General features: G+C 31.1%; 1 protein-coding gene across 14 annotated transcripts in view; it reads left to right on the top strand.

Moving 5' to 3' along the window:
- Positions 1–16,855, top strand: part of LOC139520651 (complexin-like) — an 89,945-nt gene that overhangs the window by 22,481 nt on the left and 50,609 nt on the right. For 10 of the 14 annotated variants that reach the window (XM_071313504.1, XM_071313486.1, XM_071313485.1 and 7 more), the window contains 2 exons: positions 1,035–1,120; positions 8,859–8,958. The gene's annotated coding sequence lies outside the window, so the exon portion shown is untranslated. Of the gene's footprint in view, positions 1–1,034; positions 1,121–8,456; positions 8,596–8,858; positions 8,959–16,855 lie in introns of those variants that run through there. The other 4 variants (XM_071313500.1, XM_071313489.1, XM_071313488.1 and 1 more) reach the window with 2 other exon arrangements.

Raw genomic sequence — 16,855 nt, 5'->3', positions numbered from 1 at the left:
GGCTTCCTTTAAGTAAACATTGTGTTTTGCAGACTACATATATGGTTATCAGATAAACTGTATATTTTCTTTTTATAAAAAGTAACTTTAAGAGCAGTCCAAAATTTACTAGTTAGGGAAAATATGTTTAGAAAAGTATTTTTTACTCAATTTGGATATTATGAAATACAATGAACTCCATATATAAAGACAGAAAACATGTAGGCAAGATAGGGTACCAAAAGTTCCAGTTCATTGAGGAATATAGCTTTTATAACAAGCACAGGATTGCTTTCACTGAGGCATAGAATATCAGTGGATGGTACAATTGTAATTACCTCTACAAATGAAGCAATGGAAACATTAGCTTAAACGATTAGCCAAAATCATCACCCTCTAGGTCTTATTGGATGAACAATCAATGAGACAGCAACTGAACAACACAAAAACAGCAAACACATCTAGTGGCAGACATTCATCCTTCACCTATAGACAATTCTCCAAACTAAATAACAAGATTACCACTGTCTAGAAAATTTATGGATGAATTTAACTGAGATTATCAAAGATCTGCCATTAAAATATTCACCAAATAGCAAAATACTATAAAAGTATAAGATATTGTTTGCCAAACTCATAATTGAGTATAAGAGAAATTTGTTAAGCTTTTTGAATCTGTGATTATTTTGACAGAAAGATAAACATATCTGAGACAGTTTTCACTTGTTAGAGACGCATCCTAGCTTATTTTCCCTCCGATCTTTAACTTAGTTTGAGCAATGTATCATGACAAGTAAATTGAATTAGAACTGTCATCCGTACCATATGGAATCCCTTTAACTTGGACACAACTTTCTAATTTGGCAAAACGAATCATTGATTTTTGGTCATTAACGGAAGCATCTATTGGTCTTCCGTGCTATATGTATTGATAGGGAATATACCATCATATACAAAATGCAAATCACGTTGTTAACTGTTGTATTTACCAAGAAGAATTGATTAGTGACTGGATTGAAGGGTTTCTTCACTCTTGTCATTCTTTGTCTTTTCAGTGTTTTGACAAGCACAGCAGAGAATAAAGTTGTAAGAAAGTGGAGTACTTGGATCTAACAGAAGACAGTTTTCATTGGGTAGAAAGGTATGAAGAGTTTACCTTATTTTGCACTTTTTCTGAAAACTTAGATTTGTTTTAGTTGCTTTGATGATTTTTTGTCAATACTTTAAGGCATTAAATGTTGATTAAGAATAAATCAAACTAGTTGCTTAAAAACACTTTTTACAGTAACAGACAACCTTTATTTTTTACTTTAGCCGTGGAATTGTCAGTTTATTTTTTAATTATGAGTTTGAATATACCTTTGATATCTTCCGCTTTTCTTTTAAACACTTTCATAAATCAATTGGTACTTTTAAAATTTTTTTAAATTTAAAATCTAATTAATGCAATTTCAAAAACTTTATGAAACAATAATGACCATTGCAAGTTTTTATTATTACAAACCAGATACCAATTTTTTTTTGACATTACAGTACTCAATTTCGGCTCTGTGCAGTGACCAATTTTGCTAAATAATAGTTAGATAATATCACATAACAACCTGTGTTTCTAAGTAACTTAATTTGTTAGTGTGAAAATATCTGCTAGATAAGAGGTTGCTCTTCATTTTATTGTCTGGCATTGATGAAGTAGAAAAAAGCGAAACTTATGTGTGCTGTTTTTTGATGTGGTCATGGTGGTGGTGGATGCAGCTGCTACGTCAACAATGTACTAGTTTGTGATAATGTCAGTATATGTGGAACCATTCATCGTAGGTCAGTAATATTTGGTATGTAGCTGTTGAAGCATTGACACATCTTATTTCCATGGAGAGTTTTTTTTACCTTGCCCCTCAGTCATGGTAGCCCCCTCATTCATGGTCTATTGACTTTGAAACTTTTCCTTAGTGTATACATATTAGTTTGTAATAAGGTCAGTTTAAGGGGAACCATTAGTGGTAGGTCAATGATATTTTGTATTCAAATGTATTAGCATTAGCACATCTCTTTTACCTGGAGATTATCTGCCCCGACTCCCTCAGTCATTGACCTAAAATGTTTTGCAAAGTTTACAAAGTTTGTGATTAATTCAGTTTAAGATGAACCACTAATGATAAGAAATTGATCTTTAGTATGGAAATGTATTGGCATTTGCAAGTTTCATTTCCATGGAGAACAAATGCCCAACCCCTTCAACCAGTTTCATTGACTTTGAATCTTTTACATAATTTACAAGTTTAAGTTTGTTTAATAGGAATGACTTATAATAAGACAATGGTATAAATAAATCAAGAGAATGTGAATATTTATATATATTATCAAAACCTTATAAAAAGTTATTGCTGTAAAGTCGCCCAGAAAGAGGCAAATTCTAATATGACGTGTATGATTAAACCCATGCTCTTAATCAAATAATATTTTTTTGCACATGCGTATATTGACTTCTGCAGAATAATAAATTTGATCAAATTGGTATGCATTTAACATATTTCGTTAACTTAAAACACTTCCAAACTCTTAAATGATACACATGTTGTTACTAAATTCATTTATTATGACTGTAATGTGTTGCATTCCGAAATTGACATATTTGACCTAGATACAACAACTGTTCATGCTGGCTGTTCAAAAACTCCTCCCTCTGAAAAATCATAGTGCAAGCTGTTTGCTTCATTACAAACAAGAAAGGGAGGTTCACGGAAGAGCCTACACAATGGCTTTACCCTTATACACATAAGACATAGAAATTACCCCAATTGTCCTAATCAGAATTGAAATAATTGATGCAAGCTATACTTTATTGTATTTTAACATGGGTAGGCATAATATTCGTGTTATTTTAGCCCTAACTATCACTCGGGCACAAATAATCACAAATATAATGCCTACCCATGTTAAAAGTACAATAAAGTATAGCTTGCATCAATTATTTCTTAAATATTACCAAAAACCTGTTGTTTTACAGTAATTTGTAAGAATCAGTTTTACAATTAAGCATGGGATAGTATACACCTTATCGCTATTCCCGGCTGACCCGTCCGCTTGAACTTTTGACGTCAACAACAATCACTTTTCCATTGTGGCGTCAGACATTTTGTTTTATGACGTCAAAATTTTACGGGAACCTGTGTGATTTCCAGCAATGGCGGACAAATAGCGATAAGGTGTATTTGAATAGCAGTTAAACATTTTAAGAGGCTCTCCAATTTGTTTATGGAATAATCACAGTGATTATAGAATACCAAAATTCACTGGGAATCAATCAGATATATAAATGTCTTAATAAGCCATGCAACATCAGATTTACCAAAGAGCCATCTTACAATAAGTACCTTATCATTTGTCAATGAAGAAGATGAGTAAGATGACTTTACAGAAAACCAGTTTCCTTTTCTAGACCAATTTAATCATGCTAATAAGATTGTTACAGTGTGGTAACCATTAATTTACATCGTATTAATAGGATTTTGTCTGATTTTTTATAAACCTCCAAGGAAACGTTGCCATAAGCATATATTATCTGTTAAATATTGTCATAATATGGAAATAAGGTTTCTAATACGAGGAGATAGTACTTTTTGTTCTGCAATTTCTAAACATAAATCACAGCAAGTGACAAACCTTCTTCTAGACCATGTTATGTATAATGACATTAATACTTAAAGAAATCCAGTTAAGTCAAGAGTAATTCCATAAAAAATCTTTAATTTTGTATATAAGATGATCTTCTTCGACAGAATAATTTGACCATTATTGAGATGAGTTTGTAAGACAAGTATAGTCCATTACTGTCTTATGATAAGTAGACGAATCATTGATTGTATATTCTGATCAATGATTCCCTGGTCTTTATCGCAATCATCTTGTCTGGGAAACAGCTAATACAGGAAAACATGCATGTCAAACACTCAACCGTTGACTGACTTTCTTAGGTTTTTATTACGTAATGGCATTTACAAAGTGAACAACGGAGAAGTTGGGCAAACATGTCACACCATTTTGAAAAAACTAGGTGCATTAATTTGAGTCTGGATCCTCAGAACCTGTTTGGTTACTAAATCAAACTTTGTTCACAAAATTATAACTGAATATCACTAAATATAAACAAGATATTAAATCTAAGTACAAAGCAGTGTGTTACAATTAAAGGAACAATTTTCTCAACCTTTTACAAATTTGGCACACATAATTAGTATGGGTATACGTGGTGCATCAGATGAACAGTTCATTTCAATCATTGCACACAAAATCTCTTTGAAGAATTAAGAATTCTCAAAGATGTTCTGCTGAAGGTGAAGGTTTTATCTTTGTGTATGAGGTCATCAAATCCAAAAAAAAAATCTGTCATGCTAAAACTAGATGTAGAAAATATATAGTAAGCATTATAATAAGCAGAGATGAACAGTGATGATTTACAAAGGTTATATTTTTAAGTCAAGGTCAAGGTGATATTTTACTCATCTGTATTAAATGATGAGCTGCAGATCAAGCTTCAGTTCTGTATGACTATTTTTCATTTTAGACGAAAAACCATTTACAATTCATAAAATCTACTTTAGAATAGAACACCACACAACCATTATTATATACTTTATATATTACTATATAATATATACCCTTTATGACCCCCTAATATATGAAACCATGTCAAATCGCCCCACTGGCCAATCGGCCCACACTTATTCGCCACTTTCTAAAAAATTGTCCAACTCTTGTTTAAAAACTTGCCCCACTTATGAAAAAGGGTAAATTCCCATTGAACAACCAGTCTGACAACTCGCCTTATTCATGAAAAGGGTTAAAATACCACTGAATAAAGGTCTGCCTACTCGCCCCCACTTATGAAAAAATCTTGCTTCCTTTAAAATATGTTAAATTACTGAGAGTTGGTATCCAGTTGTCCTAGTTTAGGGGTTTGTATCGTAGGTTGATATGCTAAAGATCTTGAGTTCGAGTCCCAGCATAGACATTGGAGTTTTTTCTACATAAGTTTTGAAAGTGTCTTCTCAATAAATAATCCTAAGTTTTATTATGGATTAGGCATTCCTGCCAAAATGTAACAGAACAAAGGAAAGCATGCAAAACAAAGAAACTCAAGCTGGGGTGATCTGGTAGGGGTGATCCGGCTCAGATCACCCCTGGTAGAACAAAGGAGTTGGGATGTAATTATCCAGAAATAGTTTGGAACTTATTGGTGATTCAAAACGAGAATATGCATCAAGATTAAAAAGGGTTGATAATATGTTAAGTTTGTCTCTTCAATATGTGCATCAGTTTTTGTCCTCACAACCTATCAAAAAGGCTTCAACACTGAACATGAACCCTTACCATTTAGTCTTGATCTAAGGTGAGATATTCATAGCAAGCATACAATTCTTCATTTCTCTTACCATGCAACAAGCTTCATTGTAAAAACTTTATGTTTCTCCTTAGAGGTGAAAAACAAGTTATTGGTAGAATTTCAAAGAATTTATTTAGATTAAAAAAAATTAGGTACTTCTGATTTGTGGGAAAGAAAATTAATTATTTCTAATTCATTTGTGCATTATTCATTCTTCGCTCAGGTAGAGAGATAAGATGTATTGATTTTTCACCTGATAATTTCAGTAATTATTCTGTTAAGATCTTATTTTATCTTCTTTGATTACGATTTATTTTGGTAACAAAGTGTTTTATCACAACAACAAGCTCTGTAATTATGGTCTGAACAGGGAGTCAATGTTTTATTGCAAGGTTGATGTCTTCAATTTACCTTAAAGTTTCTTGGCTAGATGTGATGCCCTGTATATTTTATAAGAGAAGAAATCTTAATTACATGTATTGAAGATTTCCAAGGAGAGTTATGAACCATTGCCTACATCTGACATTTCATAACACTTCATTCAAAAAAGCCATTTGAAAGGTAGCTCCAGTAGTTGTAGTTTTTGCCACTTATTTCTGTGACATGACAATTAAGTTGTTTCTATTGTCAACATTTAAAAAAATCAATCAATAATACACAATCAAAGAAAGTCTAGCCTCAACCTAAGAAAGTGTAAAAAAATATAGCCAAGTATAAATGTTGATCTGAAATTCAATATTGAAATTTCATTGGTTTCTTTAGACACAGAGTGAAAGACAAAATTTTCCTGTGCTTTGATTTGAAGTACGCCAAAATAGAATCTGTAAAATAAATGAAATAGGTTGCTGCATATATAGAAATTCTGAAAACAATGACAAGTTATAAAGCTTTATGTAACAATCATATTGTGCTAACATTAATGCATAAGCAAAAGATTGTTTTTGGACTTTGATGCAGACTGTTTTATTCTAATCTTCAAAGACTATACTTTCTTTGATTCAAATCTAGAGTGGGGTGCGCATATTCGCCGGGGACACAATTTCGCCGTTTTATAATTTTGAGTTGTCAATACTTCAAAAGATGGCTGAAATGGAAGAAATATGCCCGGTAACTAAGATTTTTATAACAAATATGATTTTCTTTTAAACTACAACAAAATTGCGGCACTTACCGCAAAGGACCGAAAAACGGATAACGATTTTCGGCCAATTTTCTGAATGAATAACACGATTTCAAAGAAGTAATTCTTAGAAAATCTTTGACTGATTGCCCTAAATTTAAGTTCTGTACACCTTTAAAATGTCTACTATTGCCATCTATAATGAAATTGATTTGAAAAATATTGTTTAAAGCTGCAGTTATTTGGGTTTGAATAGATGTATAAAAACTGCGAAAATGTGGCAAAACATCAGGCAATTTCAAACACCCTTTAATCTAACTTTACAGATGATTATTTTCAAACAAACACGTTTTCAAGCTTAAGAATATTTTGCATTTGAAGTTATCTTCATATAGAAATATCAGTATTATTCAAAAACATATAGACCTCAACATAAACTGTGGAAAACATGGTAAGATATGGCGAATATGAGCACCCCACTCTATGTCATTTTGAAATTAAAAAATCTTATACCTACCATTCAAGATTATAAATATAACAACCAGATTCCACTATGCTATGTATGGAAGACATTTTTGAAATTCATATTTGAAAAAGCTGCTGTGCTTATTTTCATGACTATCCAAAGAATATAGGTAAAATATGCAAATAACTGAGGATTCATTTATTTTTTAGTGGATATCAACCTCTGTGGATTGAAAGAGTTATTATTGTGAATACTTGATCTGTTGTTGTGACTTGCATGCATTAGCCTGAAGGGAACAATTTAATACTACTTAGTTGAATTCTTCTATTTGTGGTTAACCTATACAAATGAAATCCACAATTATTGAAACTCAGCAAATTATAATAATGAATCAATTGTATGTGTTAAATATTGGTGCTAGAAATCAGATGCTAATTAATACATTCATATTTTTTTGTCATGTCTGCAATTAAGATTACAAAGGTGAGACAGTTAGACATAGGGCTGCTATTTCCAATGTCTGTGTTGGTGGCAACAACCATTGTTTTACTTTATGATTAGTCTGCACTGGTGCAATAGATCTCAGAATTAACAGTTTATTAATTTATAGCAAAAATAGCCTATAAGATCCTTTCTATACACCTGGAAAAAAGTATTCACTTCTGTTGAAAACAATGTAGAATGACATAAATGTAGAATATGTATAATTTGGATTTTATCAAAAACTTTTAATGCGTTTATGGTTTAAAATTGAATTTGTGTTATGAACTTACAAATCAGGCAAAATTAAGACTTTATAGACTCATCATTAAAGCTGTACTGAAAAAGTTATCCAAGCTTTGTCTTGTCTTCTATACCGACAGTTTTATAAAAGAAATTTTTACAGCAAACTCAACATCTGACACAGAAAATGTGTGTTGAACTAGGCAATTCAAACAGTTCTGAATGAGTATAATGCATACAAAATAATGTAATGTAATGTAATTTGTAAAAAACGTGAAAAACTATTTCCGTACAACTGTTATGTCCTATCCATGTAGCATTAATATTGGATGAAAAGTAAGTTAATACCCTGAATTCAATTTTAAACCATAAACAGCTTAAAAGTATTTGGTAAAACCCAAAGTATAGTCATTCAACAATCATGCCATTTTACATTGTTTTCAATGGAAGTGTTGCAATACTTTTTTCCAGGTGTATATACTAAACAAATACCCTCATATAAAAAAAAAGACAAATGCCCTGTATGATTCCTCATATACAAAAAACCTGTAATATAAGGTCCCTAGTACAATAAACAATTACCCTGTAAGATTCCTCATACAAAAAATTCCCTTTATGGCCCCTCATATATTAAACGTGCAGTTAAATAATCCCATTACAATTATAAATGAAATTGAAAAGAACCCTCATCTGTTCAATTGATTCAGTTCAAACACCCATCAAGTTGCTACAGTTTAAAATATTAAACAATTATTGTTTTTCTATAAAATCTATAGGACCACATCAGCAATTCTTTACAAAGCAGATATTGATGTTAAGAACTTGATACTGAATGTTGAATAGGGGTATATCTGTCAGATAAAGTGTGGACTAAATGTATTGAAAACGTACAGAAATACTATGATAGGCATCGTTTATTGAACGCAGGTACCTTGTTAATTTGGACTAATTGTATTTTATTCACAAAATCAATTGAATTATGGGGCCCATGCACATGGGACATACTTTTAATTAAAAGTTATATTGACCATATGGAGTAACGGTATTGACTTTAGCATAGAATAGTTGCATAATGTTTCTTAAACTAAGATGAAATTGATTAAAAGATGTTAATTAATAATAACATTTTCTTGTTGTAGTTGTGATTGGTTTATTGACATATCTTTCATTATAGCCATTGGATTTTTCAGTTTGAACTAAAGGTTACTTGTGGAAAAAAGAAGCATTTACGTACAAATAAGAGAAGGAAAAGGAGAAAAGAAAGATACAGGATTAATATACAATTTGAGGGTAACTATATCTATTTAAGTTTTGTAGGAAATGGTAAAAAAAGTATACTTTCATTGAATTGAAAAATGTTAAGTAAAACCGTCTTAAAGCAATTAAAGGACTGCTTTAATGGTAAAAAAATAACAGAATAAATTCAATGCTTGAAACTGATTAGGATAATGACCATATGTCAACGTTTTCATGATTGCATATTATCATGTCTTTTTTTCTGTTTGTCACAATATATGCCACATTATGTTTTTATATAAATGTTCATTTCTTGTTAGAAAGATCATTACCATTCTAGCTTGAAAAACAATGCTGTATATCGGGGCTATAAAGCCTCTTCAATGAATTGCAAGTTTAGGACTTGTAATTGATAAGAAAGGAAGTAACTTTCATGATGGGGGGGGTAGGGGGGAATACATGAACTATTGATGATGCATTGAAATTTTATCAGTAAATGTAATTATTTTTGAAACAATGATTTCTTTTATACCAGTAAGTAAGTAAAGGAGTAGAACCAGGAACCCAAATTAGCAGCCCTGTGAAGGTGCATTTTTAACACTTCAATTGTTTTAGTAAAGTTATAGTGAATGAATAGGCTATTTGCCAATTCCTGTGATTAACCCTGTTATTAGAGATCCCTTTTTTAGTTGTCTCTCTTATGAGGAACATTAATTTTCATTTACAATGAAGAGCTAGAAGAAAGAGCCTAATGTGACTAATCTTTAAGGTTTTCAAATCTTTTAATTACATCAATTTGTTGTTCAGCTAAATACTTTTGACATCAGAAATTATTTTTCATGAAAAATTAATTAAACAGTCGCTACATCACTTTGAATTCATCATGCTTTGCATTGGCAAAAGCTGATTTTGTCTTGTATGGAACCAGTCTACGATTGATAAAGGGAAGTAATTTGTTTAAAAAGTGTGTAATAACAGAGTCAAATAGGTAATTGGCAAATGGACTATTTGCTAAATATATATTATTGTTATGCCCTACTTAGGGGCATTATGTTTTTCAGTCTCTGCGTCTGTTCATCCATCTGTCCCGCTTCAGGTTAAAGTTTTTGTCAAGGTAGATGTTTATAAAGTTAAGTCCAATCATCCCAGTACACATGTTCCCTATGGTATGATATGTCTAATTTCAATGCCAAATTTGAGTTTTGACCCCAATTTCACGGTCAACTAAACATAGAAAATGATGGTGCAAGTGGGGCATCAGTGTATAGTAAGACAAAATTCATATCTGCTTCAAGCTTAATTTTGTTTTGTTTTAATTATAAACTAAAATATTCCTTTTATGTGCATAGTTTTACAAAAAAAAAAAATATATATATATAAACCACAGCAGTCACAGGTATTACGTTGTGCTGCGTATGACTTGAAATTTATATTAAGATTTCCTCCCCAAAAGAGACAGACAATTTCTACAGATTTCAGGATGTATGGCACTATCTTGTCTGCTGTATACTACATCCCCTTGTCAAGATTGATTTAAACCGCTGCTTGTGGTAAATATAATGATCAATGGTCAATAGCTTGTGATCATTAAGAGATTTTCTTAACCGCAGTCTTTAGTGGTAGTTAGTTTAGAACTGAGAGTTAACTATGGTAAAAAGATACCACATAAGATGCTTAATTGCTATGTTATGGATTATTTTATATTATTAAATGGGATGTGTGTTCATATACATAATTGAATTGGTTTTTGTTGTTGCCAAATTAAAGTAACGAGTAGGTTTGATTTTTTATCCGATGAACTATTAGTTTGAGTGGATGTGGTAGTAATCATTTGACTTTATTAAATCTCCTATCAATGCTCAATAGTATCAAAACTGGTATGCTTATAAAAATGCTTTTGAAACTGATTATCTAGCTTTGAATTACATTTTTGTATGATGAATTATTACCAATATGATTTTGATACCAACATACTTACCAAATTATGTAGTGGAAGTTTAAAATTAAATTTAGTAACAGGTTGCTATGACCATGATGGCAATGTTCCGTGAAAAAATCTTTTTGTAGATGTTGTAATAGTTATGAAAAATATTGAAGATGAATATCATTTTGTGCTTATTTGCCATGTATATAGAAGACTTAGATGTTACTTTTTGATCAAATGTAATTATACCCCCCCTTTAAACCGCTTTAAAAAAGGGGGGGTATACTGTTGTTTTACCTCTGTCTGTCAGTCCGTCCGTCCGTCCGTCCATCAGTCCGTCCCATGAAACTTTCGTCACATTTTTCTCAGGAACTACACATCCACCCTTTCTGTAATTTGGTATCAACATTTATATATGTCAGCCATACTGTGTGATGCGTTTTCAGATTCATCACTTGACAACTTTCTGTTTACCGAACACTTGTCTAATTTTACACTTGATAGCCAAGTTGAAAATTTTCGTCACATTTTTCTCAGGAACTACAATACAAGGATTTCTGAAATTTGGTTTCAGGATTTATATAAGTCAGCTATACCGTGTGATGCGTTTACAGATTCATCAATCGACAACTTCCTGTTTACCGAACACTTGTATGATTTTACACATGATAACCAAGTTAAAAATTTTCCATACCGTGTGATGCGTTTTCAGATTCATCACTCGACTACTTCCTGTTTACCGAACACTTGTATGATTTTACACATGATAACCAAGTTAAAAATTTTCGTCACATTTTTCTCAGGAACTACAATACAAGGATTTCTGAAATTTGGTTTCAGGATTTTTATAAGTCAGCTATACCGTGTGATGCGTTTTCAGATTCATCACTCGACAACTTCCTGTTTACCGAACACTTGCATATTTTTACACTATTAATATTATCCACTTGCGGCGGGGGTATCATCAGTGAGCAGTAGCTCGCAGTTTCACTTGTTGTTTATGGCCTAATGCACGAAAGCTAAAACCTTTCCTTACAAGCTGGGTCAAGAAGCTTAATTAGAAAACTATATTTAACTATTTAAATGCACATGAAAACCTAAGTACACAGGTCATCAGTTAATATTGTGTATATGTTATAATTAGTTATCTTTGCATAATTTGATTGTTCTCTGTATTCAGTCATATTGGTCATATGTATATACCTTGTTATTTAATTGCTGCAGCAATGTTGTTGCTTGCTGAGATTAAAAAGAGTTTGTATGTTTTTACCAGAAAATAAATTTGTATTTTATTTGTATAATGTAATGGTTGGTTTAGATTTTTTATAAAAAAGAAAGATATGGCAAGATTGCCAATTAGACAACTGTCTAACCAGGGATATTGTTATGCATAGCCATGACTCATTTCATTTATGCAGTAGATGTTTGGTATACATCAATTAGACAGTCACCCAGATTGTTTTTTTACTAAAAGTGTTCTAGATAGGGTGGCATCAGAGCCTAAAAGTGTTAAATGATTTGAACTGTTTTTTGTTACGGTTCTTCTGTGAATTATTGTAGCAAAAAGTCAGTACATTTGCTTACTAGAAACAGTTAAATAGAATTGAAATGTTTTAGAGCTATCAACATTTCTACCTTTCTGGGAATGTTGCATAAAGCAAGAATTGTATTGATTAAAAGCCAACTTAAAATTAAAACATGTTATTCTTGTGGTAGGATGAAAATCACCATAATCAAACCACATATTGTCTGCTTGACAGTAATACTACTGTAAGCTGCTGTAACAGGAATAACAACAGTTAATCTTAATTGTATGTTGTCAAAGACGCATTAAATACTGAATTAACAGCATCTGTGATTAGTGGTATGAACTGTAATGAGCCTCTTGTTTCTTTTGGATATCAAGAAGAATTATTATGCAAAGTCACCTTTGAAACAGAATAATAAATTAAATAATCAGCATTTTTACACTAAAGATGTAAAGGAATTGTATATGTAAATGAATTTTTAATGTTACAGTAAATATCCATCAAGGCTTGTTATTCTCAATGTTGTATTTATAATCTTTATTATATTTTATGTAATTGTTGTGTCCCTCCTTCCATACAAACATATGCCATTACAATAAGTAGTCTGTTTACATCAGAAAGCTTTTTACAAAATAATCTTATTTCCAGCATTCCATACAGTCCTTGGCAAACCACATTCCTGTCCATGGTAGGGGATAAAGTTCGACCTTTTTCTCATAAGCATTGAATTGTCAGATTACTTTTCTCATAAAATCAATGGGAATAAAATATTTCAGAACTATATTGATTGTGTCTTGCATATTGTCAATTTTCTGTGAAACAAATTATACTTGAAATATTGGTTTATAAACGATCAAATGCAATCATTTCACAATCTTCTCAAAAATTCTAGTATTGGTCTCCATCATCCTGTAAACGTTATATAGAACAATCAAGCAATACACAATGTTTTTTGTGTGTTTCAGACAGTTTAACAACCAAGCAAAGTTATAAAGTGTGATAGTCTTTCCAAAGGTGTAAATTTATAGAACTGTTTCTATATTTTATACCTTAGTCATTCTAGTAATGGTTGGATGGATAGTAATCATGAAAGCTACGATTGCTGTGTAAATATTGGATATTCTTGTGTTTGTTTAAGAGCTGCATCTGTCTATGATCAAACTTTGTATGTGGTAAATATAAAACTAAGGAGACTTTGTGGTATGATTGCCAATGAGACTACTATCCATCAAAGTTCAAATGAAATGGATGTAAGCAATTATAAAACCCAGTTGTATCATGGATTATGATGATAAATGCAAGGCCATTTTTTAAAAACTTTTCCATAGGAACAATTTTGGTACACCTGTATCAACATTTATATAATAAAACTGTAGAATTGCCAATTAGACAACTCTCCAACAGAGTTGTAAATCAATTCAAAAAAGAAAACTAACAGCCTGATTAATGTAATAAACAATCAATGAAAATTAAATATGATATATAGCAACAAACTACAACCACTGATATAGAAGCTCCTGACTTAGGACATGCAAATACAGAATGTAGCCTGGTTAAGCTCCTGACTTAGGACAGGCAAATACAGAATGTAGCCTGGTTAAGCTCCTGACTTAGGACAGGCAAATACAGAATGTAGCCTGGTTAAACATGTTTACCAGTGCACCAACTCTCCCCTTGCCTGCAACAGTGGTGTAACAGCACAATATAAGAACAAACTATAAACTCATCAGAACCATATAAAGCACAAGAAAACAATTAACAAAAAGACAAAAGACAGTACATATTTTAGAGTATTTAAAGTGAAAGATATTTGCATTCTACATTGTGTAAAGCTATTGTACATCAATAGCTCTTTGGTTCCTGAATATTATATCATTGTAACGATAATTGTGCAGTAAATCAACTTCTTAATTTTTATGCCACACCTAGGGGCATTATTTTGTTCGGTTTGTGAGTCCATTCATTTGTTCCTTGTTTGTCTGTCCCTCTGTCCCCCTTCAGATTAAAATTTTTTGTCAAGGTAGTTTTATATTTAAATGAAAATTGAAGTCCTATCAACTTCAAACTTGGTACACATATTCCCTTTAATACTATCTTTCTAATTTTAATGCCAAATAATTTTACCCCAATTTCAGGGTCCACCTAACAATAAACATAGAAAATAACGGTGTGAGTGGGACATCCATGTACTATGGACACATAACAACATTCTTGTTTTATTTTTATTTTACTTATTTTTTAGGGGGAGGGGGAATACTTTATGCGTTTAATTTTTTTTATATAATCTTAGAGCAAAATCATTCTTTTGGTTGCTGTCATTGCTATATGCTAGCTAGGTTTAGTGTTGTGTTCACGCTTTTTCATATTTTTTATAAAAGTTTGCTGAAGTTAATCCTCCCTTTTGGATAACATTTCATACCTCTAAACCATGTCTAACAAATCTATAATTAAGTTATCTTATTATAAAAATTACATTGAAACAGTAGTTATCCAACTTATTGTCAATACCAATAAAAACTAGATTACAATTTAGATACATGTTTATCAGAGTAATCAGGGATAATTGAATTACTTTTATGCCAATGGCATCTTATAGCGGGGATAATTTTATGAAATTAGAAGCATTTTTGTGGCAGAATAATATTCAACAGTGTACAAATATCTTTGTAATTTCCATAAAAACACGAATGTCATCAGTTTATTGAGGTTGACAGATCTTACAAGATCTACCAATTACCTGTGTTGAGATCAAAAGACAATTATAGATTTCCCATCAAGAAAAGGTTTTATATCCCTTTGAAATGAACACTGATTGTTACATAAAAGGATGCTGTCGTAGTTTGCTTGTAAAATTTCATTATGCATTCATTTGATCCGATTTTCATTGATATGCTGTAATTAACTAAGACTTTAGAAGCAGTTATACTCTTATGGTTGGATGGTAAGTCAGATTTTACATAGATTTCGGAAAAAAGAAAAAAATTTAAATTATACTGTTATGTTTTTTTAAAATAAGTATTAACACAATCAGTGGATGTTGAGTCTAGATATATGTTTTCATAATGGGGTAAGTCGAGCCCTACTTTTAGACTGCAAAAATTGAATTTGATAAAAAAAATGTTGCTTTTGGATTTAAAAAAAATATTACTGTTACTACCAATATACACAGTTGATATTGACATCATTTTGAATGGTATTTTTGTCTAAGTTTCAAGTTTCAAAATTTGTACATTATATGCTGTAACAATCACTCACTGACGGCTTCAAAATTAAGAATTGGTTCATGGCTAAAGCTTTGTATAGGTGTAATACCACCAAATCATGGTACATCATATCCAGTTGTATAGGTGTAATACCACCAAATCATGGTACATCATATCTGGTTGTATACGAAAATAGGTCGAAAAAAATATTCCCTTGAATTTGACAGTTGTAGGTAATTAATCCTACACTTTATTGCAGTAAATCATTTCTGTGTCATAAACATATGTTTTGGGTATTTCAAAGCACCATTCTTTTTATATTTGGGGTTTCTATAGAATATTTTGTAAAACTTGAGGTTACATGGTTACTAAATCTTGTACACAGGTTAAATAAGGGGAGAAATTTGATAGGTTAACTTCCAGTGATGGTTATTTTCTTATATGCAATGAAATGTAACTTTTTATGTTATGTGAATTTTTTTCTATAGTACAGGACAGGATAAAACTTTATTCACGCCAAGTATTTCTTTATTTGGAACAAAGATAAATTCTGCACAATTTTTTAAAAAGTGCAAATTTAACAAAGACTAATAGGGGAAGTCAATGGTGGTATTACACCTATACATCAAGAACTATGTCAAACCTATATGAAATTTTGTTGACCATATAAATACAATATCCAGGGAAATATTTTGATTTTTTTTTTTTTTTTTTTTTCATATATTTTTTCTTCACATTATTCTAATATTTGGAATGTTAACATTTTGATACAGTCTGTGGTTTGATGTCTTTCAGTCAACAACAACTTTGTCAAACATACATGAATTTTTATTATCAAAAGATAGTATCCATTGTAAAAAATTTAAAAAATGTTTATTTTTATATTTCAATAATTATAGCTGACTTGGGTAGATTTTTGCTATATGTAACATGTAGATACAGTCTGGTGTTAAAGTTTGTAAGATATCATTTACTTTGTCAAACCTTTATAGAATTATATAAAACATTTGCAGAATCTTTATTATGATTAAGAGATAATGTCTGAAGCAAACTTATGTATTTTACTGGTAGATGGACTTACATTTTTGCAATAAGCATTCACAGACAGTCTGGGATTAATTTTTTCAACATTAATAATTTGTAAACCTTCATGAATTGTCTTTTTATAATATATCTATGTAGATTAATGTTTATACAGTTTAAGGTTAAGTTAGTGTCAACTTTTCTCTAAAGAATTCAATTGTTGGACATACAATAACAACTTGTTGTAGCATGTTTCATTGAACTATTGTATG

The sequence above is a fragment of the Mytilus edulis genome, chromosome 4, assembly GCF_963676685.1.
Source record: "Mytilus edulis chromosome 4, xbMytEdul2.2, whole genome shotgun sequence".
Classification (NCBI taxonomy): Eukaryota; Metazoa; Mollusca; class Bivalvia; order Mytilida; family Mytilidae; genus Mytilus; species Mytilus edulis.
The sequence above is the reverse complement of the archived record's forward strand: the minus strand, read 5'-3'. Positions and strand labels throughout refer to the sequence as shown.